General features: G+C 41.2%; 1 protein-coding gene across 2 annotated transcripts in view; it reads right to left on the bottom strand.

Moving 5' to 3' along the window:
- cyth1a (cytohesin 1a) overlaps window positions 1-19,253 on the bottom strand; it is a 38,585-nt gene that overhangs the window by 16,501 nt on the left and 2,831 nt on the right. Inside the window, exon 1 of one of the 2 annotated variants that reach the window (XM_086186003.1) lies at window positions 3,607-3,768. The exons of the other annotated variant lie outside the window; for it this stretch is intronic. The gene's annotated coding sequence lies outside the window, so the exon portion shown is untranslated. Of the gene's footprint in view, window positions 1-3,606; window positions 3,769-19,253 lie in introns of those variants that run through there. 2 annotated transcript variants of the gene reach the window in all.

Genomic DNA, 19,253 nt, shown 5'->3' on the forward strand with positions numbered 1-19,253 from the left:
GCACAGAGAGAAAGTGAAGAGTCAGAGAGGGCAAACGAGGTAAACAAAGAGTGATGTGTAATTTCTGAAAGCGAAAGCATCTTGATTTCTTCAGGTAGGATTACTGATAACACACACACTTGCTGATGCAAGCAATAAGACAAGGTATAAAAAGTCGACATTACAATGTGAAATGTGTTTTTGCTCCTCTATTGCTCATCTACCTCATCCATATTTTTCTTTTGAGTCTTTCAGATGCAGAGGGCTCCTATAGCAATCTGCGTGAAGAGATCTCCATTAACTGAAAGAGCAACACACCCACGTCTTTCCACTTGGAGATGCACTCTGCCTGGAAAAAAGGTAATTCAGGGGAAACACACATGCAACGGAGGCATGCACAAGCACAGCTTAAGTCAAAGCACAGAGTATAATACCACCCAATTTTAAATAAGCTCTGACGTAGCGAACCTTTAACTTATGACTGACCAGTTGTTTCCGCAGTTGACGTCTTCGCTGATATTCCCAAACTTTGTCTTTGGACAACATACAACATGTACAACACTAGCCGGCACTTAACAGCACATATAACCTGTCCAACTGTAGGTAACACCTCAAGACCTCTCTGCATTTGCTGGTTGGCAGTTCTTTGTTTATTACAGCCACTGCAATACCCAATGTTGCCTTTACCACAACTTTCTAATAGCATTACATAGCCTATTCTACTTGCTCCACAGCAGCTGATGTAAACACATGTAATGCATTATGTTCTTGCATATGTACAGTTAGCTGAACATTTGTTCGAAAACAGAATGGAAACACATTTGAGCTCTTTGCTTTTTATCGCACTGTACTCATCAAGTCAAAAATAGGCCACTTAGCCAATTCAGTTTACTAAAAGTATCAGTATAGTAGTAAGCGAAAAAAGTAACCTGCAGGGACCAAAGTAGTGCAAAATGATTAAGATAATGATATATTCCTATATTAAGGTACTGACTCATGTATACTATTGCCAAATCTGGGAGGGACATTATAATCTGAGCTTTGTCCTGCCATGCCCTGGACCTCATCCCTACTGAGCGCATTTTAACCCAAATTTTAGACTTGAAACACTCTATGTTCTCTTCGCTTATAATCATGGTTTCTACTCCTGAACCAGTGCATCCAAATTCCAACTACTTTAGATGCACTTTTCATGCGACTTGAGAATTATATCCTTGAATTATAGCTAAAGGCTTCATTTCAACTGAAAGTATTTTTTCAAATTAATTTTTAGGTTCTCTTTATCGTTTGTTTATGCGTAGCTTCTAATAGTCTATGCAGATTCCTAGACGGGCGAAGCAGGTTTTAGTGAGGGCTGGGTCAGCGGCAAGCACCCGGGAGGTGACATCAAGGGAGATACCAATTATAGCCCGCTCTCCCGCAGCGGCAGAGCCCACTAATACACATCCTCCTGATTGCTATCCTGGCATGAGAAGCAGACGTCTCATTTCCACCCAGATCACTGAAGAACTCTCCTTGGAAAATAAGGAAATTAGAATTCTGTGCGCTTGTAGGATCTTTCAGCCCCCCCTCCCTGCAGATGTGACCCAAATTATGGAGCTCCTCTCAGTGCTTAAGGACCCCAAAAAAGGAAAAACCCTATTAAGCTCATCACCTACGCCACCTCTACTGACATATCTACAGGATGAGAGCTACAAGAAGATGTATTTACATAGCCAAATCTACTCTGAACTCGATTTTAAAAGTGAAATGACAGTTTGATGTGACAAAAGAACATGGACAGAAGCTTCCCTATGTGTGTTAGGATACTGTATAGGATTACACTGAAATTTAGAATCTTGGTTCTCTGCCACAGCAGATGGATATATATATATATGGATATATCACTGAATTCATTTACACCACAACACTGCCTATGATGCACTGGCTGAAGGAATATGCGAAGTGGTTCACATCCATCTTTGCAGCCACATGTTTGCGCATGTACATGATTATACTTTGATAACCTTAAGAGACCTACCAAGGCAGGAACTGTCTTTCCGCTGTTCTATTTTACAGCTTTGTACTTTTTCTTTACTGAAGTACCAGCATCCATCTACCCACTTTATTACCAGCTCCTCTTTGTTGCCTGTAATTTCTCCTCTTAACTGCTTCCATCTTGTCTTTTTAAGCCCGTTCACGTCAATCTCATCGCTGAAATGCATCCAGGATCATCGGTTTTCTCCAGCCCCCCTCCACCTGTTCCCCTCTCTCTGTACCTCAAGGCTATTATTTCTACTGTCCAGCCTTTGTCCTTTACTTAGCCCTTTTAAATTACTAAAACCCACCCTCCGCCCCCAAGGTCCCTTTAGACTCCAATCAATCGAAACCAATAAGAGCTCCAACTGTAACAAGAGGCAATGATGAGGTTTAATGCACTGAGCACCAAATACAAGCACACAATCAGTTATTTAAGAGAAAACACACATGACGTCCACAGATAGAAGTACTCCATGGTCTATTAAACAGCTCTGAGCCGTCTGATCTTTCCTGCTGCTGGCTGTTGGAACAACGAAAGGTGATTTAAGACACTGATCTCTGATCAGAGGCTGAATCTCATTACTACTCAAATCCCAAAGGTGCTCTTGCTCATATGTATTTGAGACCACACACACACACACACACACACACACACACGAACACATGCTTCAGCCTCTAAACCAGACAAGTTTTAACAAAGAATAGCAGGGCTGTGAGGGAATGCCTGTCAGTAACATGGACACAGGCTACCATAAAGGTAGACCGCACCAAAAGGTGGGCCTAATGGACCGCCAGTTGTGGTTCAAAACCCCGGAGTCCAACCTGACCTGAAAGTGGGAGGAGTTGAAGGGGGACAGAGAGAGGACAGAAATTAAGAAAAGAAACCCTGTGTTTGGCCGGGGAGGCGTGGGACAGCAAATGGCAGCAGAACACAGAAGCATTGGGAAGAGCAGTGGACGATCACAGCTTTCTCCCTTTGTCTGCCTGTCAGGACATTCCTCAGTGAGACCCAGGCATAGGAGGCTGAGGCATCTCTGGCTTAACTTCTCAGTACAACATTTATTAGTTGGTTGTTCCCTCTTCTGAAAATCTTCAAAATCCTCCGGTTTATGCTATCAAGCCAGTGAAACCTGTCCCCTACAGCTGTGACCATAAAGGTTGTGCCTCTGGATGAACTTAGGCACTTTTATTAATCAGACATATAATCCTGGATAGTCAAGTAAACATATGGCTTTATACCACACACACACACACACACACACACACACACACACACACACACACACACACACACGCACACTCCGCACCATGCTGCTCATTCATAAGGGTGCTGAACCTGTGCTAACTGACTAACCCACAACACAACAAGCAGTATGTAAGCTAGGTCATGCTGAGGAATGGTGGGACACCCAAGCAAATAAACTCCACTGGACAATCAAGAGCTCAAACCAGGACTCATTTATATGATCCTCATCTTAGATCAACTGATCCGTGAACATGCATTATCCTCAACACTTCATTCATGTTAAGTCCCACATGACAGCTAATATGACACAGGGAAAAAAGCAAGATATATCAACAAACACATAGGAACATTTACGAACTGACCTGAATGAGAAATCCTCCAAAGTGTCAGTTTTCTGTTCTCTCTTCTTCTTCTACTCCACTTTATACTTCCTCAGAGATAAAGAAACCAGACTCTTATAGCTTCCTGCTGGCAAGGTTGGCGACCACATGTCAAGGAACACAGAGAAGGAGCCTGCTCCTCCAGTCAAGGAATGAGATACCGGTGACTTGTCTCAACTGCACAGAGCAGCCATCGGCTCCCTGCCTGCTTACAGCTCACTGACACAGTCCATTTGGGAAGAAGCCTTACTCACTACCTCCCTCCTCTCCCTGCCTCCCTCCTTCCTTCTGTATCTCCACTTCTGTTTTGCTGTCATTAGCATTAACATGAAGGCTCCACCCAGTGGCCATCCTTTTCTATGCTTTTTCAGTCATATGAAACACACGCCTAATACAACTGAGTGACATGGAAATAGATACAAAGACGCAAAATAACTAATGTTCATGTAAAATATTTTAAATCTGGTAAATAAACAACAGTTGGGGCTTTTCAGCTGTCATTCTCAAATTTGACAAAAACAAATATTTCAAGAGACATATGAGCTCTTTTTTATTTTAGTTCATCCTATTCAAACCCTTATGACTTCATAACAAAGACAAAAACAAACTGGCCGACACTTAAGTTTTTTTTTAAGAAGGCCTCAAAGAGGAAACAATGCCAGAAATAGGACATTATAAAAAGGCAATAGTTGGAGGTACACGTAGAATACATTACCCAGCTACAACAAAAAACAAAAAACTCACATTCAGAGTACCAAACATGTCTTTATGTTCCCCTCTGACACATCTGGCCATCTCTCTCGAGGATGCTGAGGAAGTCATAACCTCTAACATGAGCTGTCATCGTGAGTCAGCACTTTGAGCCAAGCCCTCTCTCTCTCCTGACCAGTCATACGACCAGTAATATTAACTCCAGTCTAACAATGGAGTCTGTGCTCAATGCGCTGAAGACAACCATACATTTCTTCCTAGGCTAGCATTGCCCTGATACCAACAATACACGCCAAGACATTGAGCAAGATTCCCCAAATTCCTCCCTGTCATGTCCCACAAGCAGTGTGTTTTCACAGAACAAGTGTACTCGTGCCTTGGGTTGGCCGACAGCTCTCAGCAGACGTGAGAACTTGCCTCACGTCTGTAGCGAGGTGGATGAGTCAACCTGGAGCCCTCTGCTGTGCCGGCTGCACTCTGCAGTGCCACATATGACAGAGCGTCTAGTCTGGGTAAGGATCCATGTGTTATAGCCGGTTCAGATTGATGATTAATACCTTTGATCTGTTATTGATGTTGAACTATACCAAATCAAAAGGGATTCAAATGTAACTGCGACAGCAAAGACACTTAGTTCTGAATCACAAAACATATTTATACTAGTTCAACATTTCATCATTCAGGGATGGACGAGCTATTCTGTGTCATCAGACGTCCAAAAAGAACATCATACAATAACGATGTAGGGTGTTGTTGAGTTTTTAGAAAGTGATGCCTGAAACAGGACAAACCTGTTGACTTAGTCACAAAAAACCCAACAGTGTTGTTGAGGGTTTTTTTTTAAGTTGATTTGTTAGCATTAAAGAGTAAGTAAATAAGTGAGCAGTGATTTCATGACAATTAAACTTGTAACTCTTTTAAAATAATGTCCATTTATCACACTTGGTGACAAGTTACGTCCTCAGTTTGGACTGAGGATGATAGGTTAAAGCGATCATTATATCACATGGGGGGGGGGGCAAGAATGAACATAACTTTACAGAGAAAAGAACTGTTCTGCCTTTGTGACATCCCAGAAACCATTGCTAAAAAAAGTCCCACATTTCTCGGAGGTACTTCTCAGGAAATACAGAAACACTTCTTAAAGTGAAACCTTTGAGTCACCAGTGCCTGATCTTAACAGAGTATCTATTTAACCCTGTTAAATTAACATGAATCAGGTGTAATGTCGCATGAAGGAATCACAGGAGTCAAATGACAACAGGAATGTCGCCTGCAACTCCCACAACACCTCCTTAGCATCTCTGATTGGTTCACATGAGCTGGCGTGGTTTGATTAGGCGCGTCAGCCCATCACAGCATGGGTTGCCATCTCGATTACAACAGGGCTAGCCTCATGAAGGTGTGAATAACTGATGAAACGCTTGTCTGAGATCGCTGATGTTTGAAAGCAGCAGGCTGATCCATTACTGTGACTTGTGGTTACAGGAACGGCTATAAAATGTTACATAAACACATTTCATACTTCCGATAAATCCTTTACCAAAGCGCTGCAAGATTCGGCAAATAAAGTCATATTGCAGTTATTGTGTGGAAAGTTTCGTTTGCAAATGGGATGTAACAACAATGCTAAATAACTGCTTAATAATTTTGAAATGTGTATTTCACAACACAAACAAATTTAAACTTGCACAAAAATACCCAACATTTAATTTGTGCAGTTTAATTTATTAAGAACTTTTATTAATAAATTAAATAAATAACAATAATACAAATATTTTATATGTATAAATCCCTTTGTACAACACTGGTGAAGCACACACAGAATTGTGTTTGGTTTTTGTTTATTTGTGGTCATAAAAGTGCATAAGCTTACATGGCGAGGGTTATGTGACTGATCAATCCCCCCTTTTCCAACTCATTTTTGTTATTCAAATTCCTCTCTTGTGAAGCATCAAAATCAGGGAGTGTTGGGTTTCAACATGCAACAACATGCATCCTAAACAGCTCAAAGTAAACATGAAACAGTAAAAAGCAGATAAATAAAAATATACAGTATAATATTTAAAGAAAACACACACACGCAAAAAAAAAAAAAACAGCTTGTGATGCAGGACAAAAAGTGTCTTTCTTGGGTCTCCTGCACAGATACCTGGCCGGGGTCTGCATGACATCACAATGTCCCATTTCGGGTACATCTTGCCGCATTTAAACTAGCAATGGAAATGCACATCAACACAGTATGCTTTGACTTGACAACCCATTATGCCGATATGAAAACATTATTGGCTCTGTTACAGCTGCTGTGAAGGAATGCTGGGACCAGAGGACATGACCGGGTGGGAACTGGAGCTGGTGAATGTATAGCAAGGCCTGCCACCACACACACAGCTTAAGCTTAAAGCAAACGTACAGATGACTGTACAGCATAAACTTCCTGTCTCTATATGCACAGAGAATCCATCACTGCCTCCAAAATGGAGGTTATGCTTACAGACACAAAAGATCCGCGTACTTTCAATAATCTCTTTCAACATTATTTGTTTTTCGAAGCCAACATAGACGCTTCTCAGTGTTTTTCCTTAAAAGCGGAAGTGCTATTTCTACCCTCAATGCGTGCCTTTGTTCTCTGATGCCGTCGGCCTTGATTCTTATCATAGCCATCCTACTATCAACATCCTCTCTCACCACTTACACACACATCCAGAGAGCACACCAAGGGGAAGCTGGGAGAGCCATAAGTCTATTTTACCCTCCTTTTCAGTTTCAACCAACGTATAATGCCACATCTTTATTTGTGTCTTGAAGTCATTAACCAATTAGTGTGGAAAATATATCCCACACACAAACAGCAGGATGTCACTTCCTGTTAAGCACACAGGGATTCCAGTCTCTTAACCTTTCTCATACGTTGGGAAGGAGTGATAGTAGGGGCCGAACCCACCCATCTTATGGGAAAGGCAATAAAACATCCCTTCTTCTGAAATTCCTCAGCGCTATCACAACATGATGGTGCTCAGCTGGGATGTTAACAGCACCCAAAAACCAGGGGTCACCAGCAGCATCAGAGCTCAGCTTGCAGGCTGGAATTGTTCACAGCTTTCATCAAGGTTCTATAGTGCCAGATCATTCTCATTGTTCAGTGTACTCTTTGTGTTTCACACAGAAACAACACACACATACAAACTAGGCTGCTTCACATCAAGTCTACAATAGAGCTTACACACTTCATATATGTTTTTGAAGGATTAATGCATATAATGTCAATCACCTTGATTTCCATCACCTACAAGTTATATACGAACACAGGTGAGCACTAAGCCTTAATAAAAAAAACAACAAAAACCACCATTCGAACATTTCCGGGCTTTATCAGCACACCTGCACAAAGTTTTATTCTGTATGATGAAAAAGACCCCAGGTATGTTGGCAGGTACTGCTGCATACAAATATGTCACTCAAACTAGTGCTGGGAGAGAAGAAAGTAAAATGATCTTCCTGAGGAACCTCTTGATTCTGCTTACAGGAAATACATATGTATGCCAGACAGGTTAGAGCCTGAAAGAAAAAAAATGTCATCATCATCTTCTCATATGATGAGAATGTGAAATAAAGACTATTGACAAGCCTTTGTGATGCTTAGGTCATGAGAACACATGCAGCTCCCATGCAAATCAGCCTGAACTGTCAACTCTGAGACAGGCGCAGTGAGGACTTGGATCTGCTACTGAAAGAGAGGTTGCGTTTGACACATGTTCTTAGGTAGGAATAGTCTCTTGTTGAATGTTTTTAACATGGTAAACTTTGAAGTTAAATAGAATCAGCACACAAAAATATATATGTATATATTTTATAATTTATGATTTTAAGTCCTGCAGTTGAAAAGTGTGCTATTGTTTTGGTGTATCTTTCTGTAACTGTGCTACCTAAAATGTGATCTGCAAACATCCTCTGTAAATACCCATTTGTCACGTTGCATTATAGCCATCACAATGCAGAATGGCGGTTGGTCTGAGTGGAAAGGAGGGCTGCAACCGATGCAAAATGAAAGCTAAAATATGATTACAGGGAGAAGATGCCGATTATCAAACCACCAGGGCGTTAGTGCCAGGCAGGGCACATTATTCCACAGCACCCATTAGAGCTTTGCAGTCCTGCTGCTCATTAGGGAAACATTAGAGACAACTACTTTAACTTCCCAGACCACCCACCTCAAAGTGGCAGAGACAAATGGACTCTGAGAGCATCTTGTCTCTTCTTCGCCTGTAATAACAATGCAGCTGTGAGCCAGCCAGTTTCGGGCCGGGGTTGCCGAGGCAAGGACTCAGTGTAAGTTCACTCCGAGCAGAACAAAGGAGCAGCAGCACATGACAGGATCAGTCCATCAGACATTCACTGTTCTCTAACACGATTAGTAGTGACGCAAGTCAAGGGTGCTAATTAATGCTGCCAGGCTAACCAAGCCAAAGGAGAGAATGTAGAACCCCCAACTACAAAAGCCCTCAGTGTTAACGCTACACACACAATCATACAGCAAACTTGTGAAAAAAGTACTCCAATCTGCCTTTAATCCTTTTAAAAAATGTGATAAAATCATTGTAGAATGAGCCCTCTGAGTGTGTTACATACCGATTTTAACCTGAAAGGAAACAATCCCCTAAACAGAGCAATAATAAATAAAACTTTAGTGCAACAAGAATTTTTTTTTTTAAAAGTGTGTTAATGGCGTCATGCTGACACGGTCTGCTCTCACACCTGTTGCTGCTGTCAGAGGTTGACTGTTCATGCATAATGTTCTGTTTTAATGCCAGTATTATAAACCAAAGTCCATTCAGTATTCTAGCAAGAGGACACATTAATTGATAAACCACAGACGTTTAAAGTCAGCAAAACAGTACTGTAGTTTAAGACGTTTTAATGTAGAGAAGGACGGGGCTGCTTGTTGTGATTTCATGTATTTGTACCGTGGAAATCTTTAATTCTAGGCTGACAAAACGTTTCATTTTCTTTAATATGGTATGAAGTGGCTTTAATGAATACAATAATGGCAGTAAACTCTGTTGACAAGGCCGGATATAGACGACGATCGAGCCCTCAGTCAACAGTCACCTTCACGTTTAAAAGAAATAACGACCTGATCGTTTTAAACTGCCCACTAAATTTCATATTTAACAATCACCGTAGTGTGTTTTAATAGGAGTAATATGTTGTTTTTTTTAACAATTCCACTCACCTACACCGTCTTCCGACTTTAATACCATGCTGCCTGCCTGAGCTTCCGAGCAGGTCCGAGCCCTGAGAAGTTTGACGAGGTTTTCCGAGCGTCCAAAGTTTAACCGGATACCAGTGAGCTTAACGAAAAATGTGCAGTTATCGATTATAGTTTTTACTACCGAGTAAAATAAATATAAGGAATAGTAGTTTCCTTGGTAAATGAACGGCGGCAGTCGACAACTCAAGGGAGTGGTTTGAGGAGAAGTCTCACGACGGACTTTAACCGACTGATCTGTCCTGCGCGCGACTCTCTGTCAAGACACGAAGGACAATGCGGCGCTTCCGGTTTCAAAATAAAGCTTTGATTAACAAAAAATATTTATTCAAAAATCGACTTAAAAGATGGATGAATTTGTACTTTTCAAACACACTATACCAAAATGGTACAGTGTATTTGAAAACGACAATGATTCTTATTGAATTAAATCTACAAACATGAGTAATAGCAGCCCAAAGTTGGATTTTGAGACGGTCAACCATGATTAAATAATAATTAATAATTAAAAAAGGTCTTGTCATAAAATGACAAGTGGTAGACTATCACAGGCAAATATTTGGATTTCACACTGAAATCAAATGAGAGCAGCGCAAAAACCCCCAAAACAAACAAAAACCAGCATCCTGAAATTTAATGTCATTATATCTTTGCACTTTAATCACTATTACCCCACTCTCAATCCAGATGTCTGCTTGATATACAAGCAGTGTTCCGTTAAAAAAAAGGGGGGGGGGGGCTCACATAACCATCGTCTCGGATGTTGGGTCAACTACACTCCACCAGTGACACCGCACATTAATATTCTTATCTTATGGTGCTGTTTCATTCCACAGTTTCTGTACAATGGACAGGGACATGTGATTATGTATGTATATTTGGTCAAAAACAATGTCTATAACACAGTGCAGAAGATGAGTAAAGCAACACTAAAATAACAAAAGAGAATATAAAATATAAGGGCACTGAAATGCCTGCGTGGCGACTATACCATGTATATCAAAACATATATTTTTTTCAGCTCGCCCTTCTCTATCCATAGCAAATTAACTGTTGAAGCATCACAGAAAATCAAGATCCAAAACATAAATTGCTTGCAACGAGTTTCTACTCTTATTCTGAAGACAGAAAAACTTTGTCCGGTTAAAGTCTTCTGTCTCTTGACGGAACTCAGGCAGAAGGTGCAGCAAATGGGCCGGATGACGCGTTCACCGCTCGTACATTCCCACCCTGCTACCTTGGGTACTGCTCTCTCTCTCTCTCTCTCTCTCTCTCTCTCTCTCTCTCTCTCTCTCTCTCTCTCTCACACACACACACACACACACACACACAGACAGTCATGCACGGATGGGGGAAGGGAACGTGATTGACACACACAGATAAATGTGGCACTTTTGATTCACCACATCCGTCAAGAGAGCGTCTGTTTTTCTAGACAGTAACAGCAACACCTGTCTATGGTGAGCGACAAACGGGCCCTGCCTTCAATATTCAAACAACCTATTTTCACATTAGGTCTTTTATGTGTGATACTCCTGGATTTGTCACAGATTTTACACACTAAACCTCAGATATTGGTTGCCAAAAGCTGTAATACAACTTTAAAAACCAAAAATAAACCCAAAAAATCCATAAAATCAAAAAAATCCACAAAGGATGTTTCAAATATCACCAGGGACCGGGTAGGATTTGTGTCAGTAACAGTGACGCTGGCCCAACCAAACCTATTCAGAAACTGACAGCCTCTCTTATTTTGACATATTACTTTCAGGTTTTATTCCGGCCCACCAACACACAATATACACACACATTTTTTTATGCCGCCTGCAATCAAAAGAGCATCTGATGTGGGTTGCTTCAGTCTCTGCTTCATGGCAGTGGAAGACTGAGAGGGCGGACAGCAGAGCTTCTCAGTGCTCCGCTCGCTTGTTAACCCGCTTGTTAACGCTCAGCTAAAAGTGTTAGTTCCGAAAGAGTCCGTGTAATAATTTGACCCAATAATCTAACTAAAGTGTCCTTATAAGACACGGAAAGTTTGATATTTTGGTGAAATTTTACATATCATAACCCACTCTTTCATGAGCATATCTGATTTGATCGAGAACCTACATTCCTACATTCAATGCTGGAGTTTCTTTCTGTTTTTTGTCCAAATGAAGGTCTTGTGACCAAAAGCTTGTCTCTCTCTTTTTTTTTAAAGAAACTAGCATGGATCTGAGTGTGCAAAATCATCTTGAATAGTCAGCTGGAATTTGACCTGAAACCATTCCGTGTCATGTGGTATGACATGACACGGAATGGCACTTTGGAGGGTTTTCTTGCTAAAAACGCAGAATACTGTGCTTAGAGCTGAGTTTGTTACACTTGTGGAAGCTGGATCATGCGTTGTAAAGCACTTTAACAGCTGTACGTGTGGAAAAATGCAATAAAAACTGCAATCAGGGTGAATATATCTAGACAATGCACTTCAATAATGTGCGTAAAACTGAAATACTTCAACCCAGAATACTCAAAATAGATTAAGATGTCAGTCGATTGCTCGGTAAACACCACAGATGTCAGTAGAGTGTTCTAATCAGCTGATCTGAATCAGCCACAAGGCTCCAACTGCAGTCAGAGGTTGCCATGGTGATGCTAACTGCTTACCTCGAACGAGGCAAGGATTCAGTTCGGGGTCACCCGTCGAACTCAGGCTTGTAACTCAAAGACCGTCATCTAACGTGTGATTTTTATATCATGAGAAACAAAAGATTCTGTTTAACGCAGTGATAGAAATGATGTGTTTTTGTTGTCAAAATGTGAGAAATTCAGTTTTAGTTTCTCTCCTGAGAGTCTAGGGGACAGTTGGAGGGTTTCTCCTCTCCCTCAGAGGGTCATTGAGAATCAGCCTTTTGGCTTACACGCTTAGATTGTGCTAAAGAAGTCAGACTCTCCAACATTCTGGCACACATGGATAAAAATCGAGGGCGAGTTCAATAGGTATGATGTGGGATGGTTTATCATTCTCTCCAACGCTGTGTGTGATATCACCCACTCAAGCCTCTGGACATTCTTTCAATTTATTTTCCGATCACGCAATCGGTGGGTTTACATGCAGATGGTTCACCTTTTGTGTCACACTGCAAACAATTTAGAAAGCTAACATCCAAAGTGATCATCAGACTTAAATTTACAGGCAGTTACATTGATATCCCTTGGTTAAATACCGCAGCAGGACCTACAGAAAATGGACAGAGTCTGATACACGCCTGAGAAAATCAATCAGCAACCAAGTTATCTCAGAATCTTAGTCCAACTTCCATGCTTTCGGTCAGTCGAACACGCTAGCACGCATTTAGAGTTCAGTTACGGTCGAAATACAAATATAATTTAACTTTTTCTAAAATGTCAATGTGTTGGCTTTAAAAAAAAACCCACAGGGATTAAGAGTGTTCACCACCGCATAATAAGGATCTGCTTCAAAATCTATACGGTTCTTCCTCGAGCCTGTGCATGCGTTGTCTCTCCACCACGTTTCATGAAAATGGACTTGATAGTTTTTGAGGAATTCTGCAACCAGACAGGCCAGGCAATATATGAACCTGCTGTTTGTTTAACACCTGCATGACTGCGCGGCTGAGGGCCGAGCCTGTCCCTGCGTGTTGATGAACACGGCGGGCCGACAGGAATGCTGCGCTGACAGCCAATGAAAAGAGGCCAGATAGAGGGAGAAAACAGCTCAGCACATTACATTTTTCTTGCCCCTATCTGATGCACTAGGAGGCAAAAACAGTCTGAATGTCTGGCGGCAGTTGAATTGTGTCAAGTAAAACGAGGACCCCAGACTAAATACTGGGAATCGCACTTTGCCTGAAGACCGCATTGACCTGGAGTGTATCGGGACATCTCAGGGGAACAAGCCGCTCTTCATTTGAAGAGCTCGACTCCATGCTGTGTCCCGTGAATGCCTCACTTGTGCTCCCCAACTCAACAAGTAACAATGTAGTCTGTGTGGAGTCAACCCTGTTAGGATTCAATGCATTGTTACCAGTTCATCCACTCCCTGGAGCAAATCTGGACTCTAACCCAGAACAATGACACCCAACGGCCATTTGACCTTTTAATAGGAATATCATGAGTTGTTATCAACACATGAAGTGAACTGTTGTCTGCGTCTTCCTGATCTACATAAAGAGATGTAGAATTGATGCTCGCAGAGACAGAACGTAAATGGAATCATTGTGCCAACGTCCACGTCATTCTGCATTATCATGTTAAGAGATGCAGCTGATTACTATAAGAGCTGGACAAATTCCTCCACACTGAAGAAACCTTTTGTCTACATTATCTCGACCAGTGGGCTGTGGTCCACGGGTGGGCTGTAAGTGCCCTCTAGTGGGCCACAAAATGCTTTCAATTTAAAGCTTTTTTTTTTTTTTTTTTTTTTTGGAAGGGAAATTATCGTTACGTTACTCGATTAATTCCACACTGCCGGTATGAAATTTGCAGTTTTGATTGCACGGACGCAGGAGCTGATTGGGCTCGACATGCCGTGACAGCTCAAACATGATTCACGACTCTTGCATCACATGGAAGACAACAGACAAGGAGGACAAATAAATCAACTGAAAACACACCCTGAGCCAGAAATGTTGGACGGTTCCTCAAGTATCTGCTGTATCCTACTTTCACCAATTTCAGGTTTTCCTTCTGTATCTTGCTTTCATAAATTTTTGGGGGTTTTTAATTCTTTGATATGTGTGTACAGCAGGTTTGGATGTGAAAAGTCTAAGAATAATAGTCCCAAAAAAAGTACCACAGAAATGTGTTTTAACCATATTAAGTTTATTAAAGATATTGAAAATAAATGTGTTTAACTTGAGAAGCGGCATCTCGAGACGACACACCCGACTCTTGTTGGACTTCATTCAAAAATTGTATTAAAGATTATTATGATCATAATCGATTAACCATAATCATATGTTCTTTTTTAAACTGGCCCCGGTTCGGCCCTGAAGTAGAAACGGCTGCACACCCTTGCTTTAGACATGTCAGTTGCATAGACTTTGCATCGTTTAAATTCACGTGTCATTTAAAAGAACTCAACACTTCAACACTCAAAAAAAAACAACATAAACTTAGAAAAGCTGTTATTATTCCCTGCACTGTTTTAGGAGAACTCTTTGGTATTCCAGCAGCATGAGAACCCTGGTTCAGTTGTCAAATCTGCATAAACTGAGAGTAGCTCAGCGGCTAACTCCTGGGATCTCAACTCCTCACACAAGCCTCGCTCACATTACTAAATAGCTGCTGTTGGGTTTCGGCGTGCTATGTAAAGCCCGTGGATTACAGCGCTCTGAGGGACGCCGCCAATCCTGAGAGGTTAAATGGAGTGCAGGGGAAGCCTCAATGCCTCTGTCTGCTGGCTGACCACCTAATCAGGACTATTACACCTTGTTGTAGCTTCCACTTGTAACACTGAAAACCCACCTGCACCTACAAATGCCAGCCCCTCCATAACCATTTGCATGTTTATCGTTCATAATTTGTCTTTGACACTGATCTAAAAAGTTTGTCCTCTTCACAACTGCACTATACTTCATCGAGCAAAACTTGAATAATTCATATTAATGACCTTTTTTCTCATCTTTGAACTCTGCACTGTTACCACTTGCCTACAGATTCCGTTATGAAGACATGCAATAGTTTTTTGGTGTTTTTTGCATTGTATTCACAGACAACTGCGTACGATTATAGATGTATATTCACCACAGTTGCCAAAAAAAAGCCAGCGGGCAAAATGCCAGTAACAGTTGGTGAAGTTTCAATATAATAAAAAATGCATTATTTCAATTCATTACATGAAGTGGCAAGAGAACCAACTCTTCCCATTACATAAGAACAAATGTCAATAGTGACCTCTGCTGATCGTTTGTATCATTTCAGTCCTTTCTGCAGAAATGTGAGGCATTTACCATTCATTAGTTCTTAAGTGAAATATCTTGTTACATAAGTAATAACAGAAAGAATTGCAAAACTTGAAATGGTTATTGAACTCTTGGCTCATAGAAGCTTAATGGACTAAACGGGACTTTAGCATCCGCAACGTGAAACAACATAAACACGAGGCTGCAGCACGGCTGGTCTTGTTGTTGTGTTGCTTCATACTCGACTCATTGCGCAGCTGCACTTGCAAACCACTGCTTCCTTTTGCAGGTACAGTCGCAGGTAATGAAACCTTTAGTTGTGAGGGAGTGCAGACCAGAACCACTAATTACTGACACAAGTCGTATAATTAATATAAGAATACACACTGCTTTCATATCACTTTTCTTATGGGTGAGTGAGAGAGAGGCAAATACTGTGGGTAGCAAATTCTCAAGAAATAGAGATGGACAGCTCTATTTCAGACACTCGAAGTTACTCCCTTTATATTTCAAAGCTGTTTTTTTTGTTTTTTTTGCCATGTGTCAGCGACCGAAGAAAAGAAACATAAACTCACTGGGGTGGAGTCTTTTTAATGATATCAGTAAAACAATAACACGAAATTCAACACAGAGCCACGAAGAATCTGTCTTTTTTTTTTTTTGTTGCTCCGCAGCACCTTACACTTGAACTCTATATTATAATCACATACACACACAGGAGTAGTGCCGTCAGAAGCCGCGACTCCACAAATACATTTTAGTAAGAGGTTGTGAAAAGGAAGAGCACCCCGAGGACTGACTGCACGCAGCAAGGCGTGAGCTGAAGGAGAATAAAATAACCCAGAAAAAGTCAAATTCAGAAGGTTTCAGGAGTCAGTGAATTTGAAAACAAAGATGAAAAAAGAAAACATACCTTGGCTCCTCTTTACCACTATGAAACTGTATTTACAGTATATATCTTTAAGAAAATTTGGCAAAGATAATGGAGCTAATCTCACCTCAACTGCTAGTGTAGGCAGTTGAAATATTATGAATGCACAAATGTACCATAAAAGTACAATAAACAACTTGTCAGAATGTTCACTAAATATTGACATTGTATGAATATCATTAAACAATGTACCACCGTATAAATACCTTAATTCAGAGAGAGAATAACATTCTGATTGTAATAAATGCTATTAAGAATATAGCCAAAGTAATATTCGTCATTACGTGATGTGCCACATGTCCAGTACGAGTCATTCTTTCACAAAATGGCCTCAGTGTTCTGCATGTAATTCAGTATTTGATACAGTCACCAGAACAAGCACCGTCCCTGTCCTGCAGACGCTTGGCTCACAAAGCAACTATTAATCTTTAATTATCATAATGTCCTTTCTGTTTAGTACAGCGTATCATCTTGTGCAATTCCACTAAGATAAAACTGAGGGGCTTGGAGAAAAACACATTCTCGCACACAGCCAGAGAGACATTTTCTGGCTTCCAGAGTTATGAGGATTTTATCGGCCTCCGTTCAGATTCCCACACGTTTGTCTTTGAAGTCACTCACAGTCAGACTCTATCTAGTTCAGCTTGCACAACACATCAAACCCAGTGATAATAAATTCTCTCACACCTGAATCTTGAGAGGAAAGCAAAGTGCATGTATAAGATATCAACACTGCAGAAGAACGTGAAGAAAGGTCGTAACAAGCGGTGATTTAGATTCATGCACAGATGTCATCTAGTGGCCGTTGTCAGTCCATCGCAGGGCCATCCATCCATCCATCATCCATCCATCTATCCATTTCCTACCGCTTATCCTGTTAAGGGTCGTGGGGGGGCTGAACTGAAGCCGGAGTACCAGGAGAGAACCCACATCGGCAAGCATGAACATGCAATGTTCATGCTTTCCACACAGAAAGATCCCATGCCCAAGCCGAGACTCAAACCCGGAACCTTCTTGCTGTGAGCGAGGCAACAGTGCCAACCACTGCACCACCGTGCCACCCAATCACAGGACTATCAGGAGCACTTCGGGGCTTAGTATCTTGCTCAAGGATACTTGGAAATGATCACCGGGGGAAGTGGGGATCGAACCAGCGACGTTTTGGTTGCTAGACAGCCACTCCAAACCATGGCACCCCCTGACGTGTAACCATGGAGCCAAAAACCCCTGACTGCTATCGTGTGTTGTCAGCACAGATCTTATTGAACATTCAGGAGATCATGTTGACATCTTTCACCAGTAGGGGGCACTAATTTAGGAAACACTCTGCTGGGTTGTGTTTGAGGGCAAGAAAAAAAAACGACCTGTCAGATTTTGAAGATTTGTTGATTTTACTACAATATTAAGCCAAGACAGTGTTCTTCTTTATTCTGCAACTCATGGCAAGACTAATTTCTTCACTTAATACAAGACAGAATAGACAAGTAGCATCTCAGTAAGAAAAGCGGATTATTTGATGCTATTTCAAGAGATCTCAAGAACATTTTCCACCGGCAGATTATTTTGCTTCTTTATTACAAGTTTTTTATGACAAGTAAAATAAGATGCAAGTGCAGCATTACAATGTACTTTTCATGACAAGTAATTATATGGCCTGTACTATTTTTAATAGAAATTAGAAAATGATCATTGACAAGACTTTTGCTCCGACTGACTTTGGTTCATCCCACACGCGGTCCTCCTCTTCAGAAATCTAAAAACTGAATCATTCTGGGTCACCAGCCAAAAAAAATCGCACCACTCTCTCACACCTTCATCGTCTTCTTCATCGTCATTATCATCATCATCATCATCATCATCATCATCATCATCATCATCATCATCACTGGCCATTGCTGCTGCACTAAAACCTCTTCTAGCAAAAAGCAGATTTGGAAAATAATGTCACATTTCTGACTTCTTTGTAGTTGTGGATGGACCTCTGTAGTCCCCCTCATCCTCCACTGAAGCCCACACGGGTGGCTTCCGTGTCAGGGACCTTCCTCACAGCACAGACGGAAGCCGGTCCGTGTTCCACCATCAAGCAGCTCCATTACTACCATGTCTGATTCAAGCCGCCTGTTCACACTTCAGCTTGTGTTAAGACAGAATTAATTAGTTACGTGGAGTCACACTTGTAGTAACTGCGAATGTTAGACTCACAGTAACATTTACATAACGCTCGAATAACATTCTACTGTACATGTGCTTAATTAAATTAGACAAGAGGGAGTGACACATTCATCTGTATACAAGATTTCTCTCGACTGACTCAATGACGGCATCATCACCACACGGGGAACAACAACAATGAACTGGGAGAAGAGTTCAGTGACTTCTTCTTCTTCTGTAGAAAAAAAACTTTGACAATGTAGTTTTCACTTCATTTTTTTTTCTACAGCTGCTCCATTTTAGGACAGTGATTTAATAATGCCACTGATACAATATAAACTTACTGAATGAGTCACACATGAATCACTTGTATGATTCATGATTAAAAACAGAAACAGTAACGCTGGCAGAACATGATCCAATCTCTGCCCACGGCAAAGGCCAAGAGATGGGATGCAAAATGTATCTGTTGCCATCACGACAGTAATAGTTTACCTAGAAGAAAAAACAGAAAAGGGAAAGAAAGGACAAAGGCCCCCACTCAAGTCGCACCCTGTCTGATGAATCGTGATGTAATTAAATCCTACGTGCAAAGTTTAATATAGACTGGATACATGTACAAGGAGAAGTTCAAGAAGTAGGATGTGCAGCATAGAAACAA

Source organism: Aulostomus chinensis, chromosome 18 (assembly GCF_037954235.1).
Source record: "Aulostomus chinensis isolate RoL2024-O1b breed Wild chromosome 18, RoL_Achi_v1.0, whole genome shotgun sequence".
Lineage (NCBI taxonomy): Eukaryota > Metazoa > Chordata > Actinopteri > Syngnathiformes > Aulostomidae > Aulostomus > Aulostomus chinensis.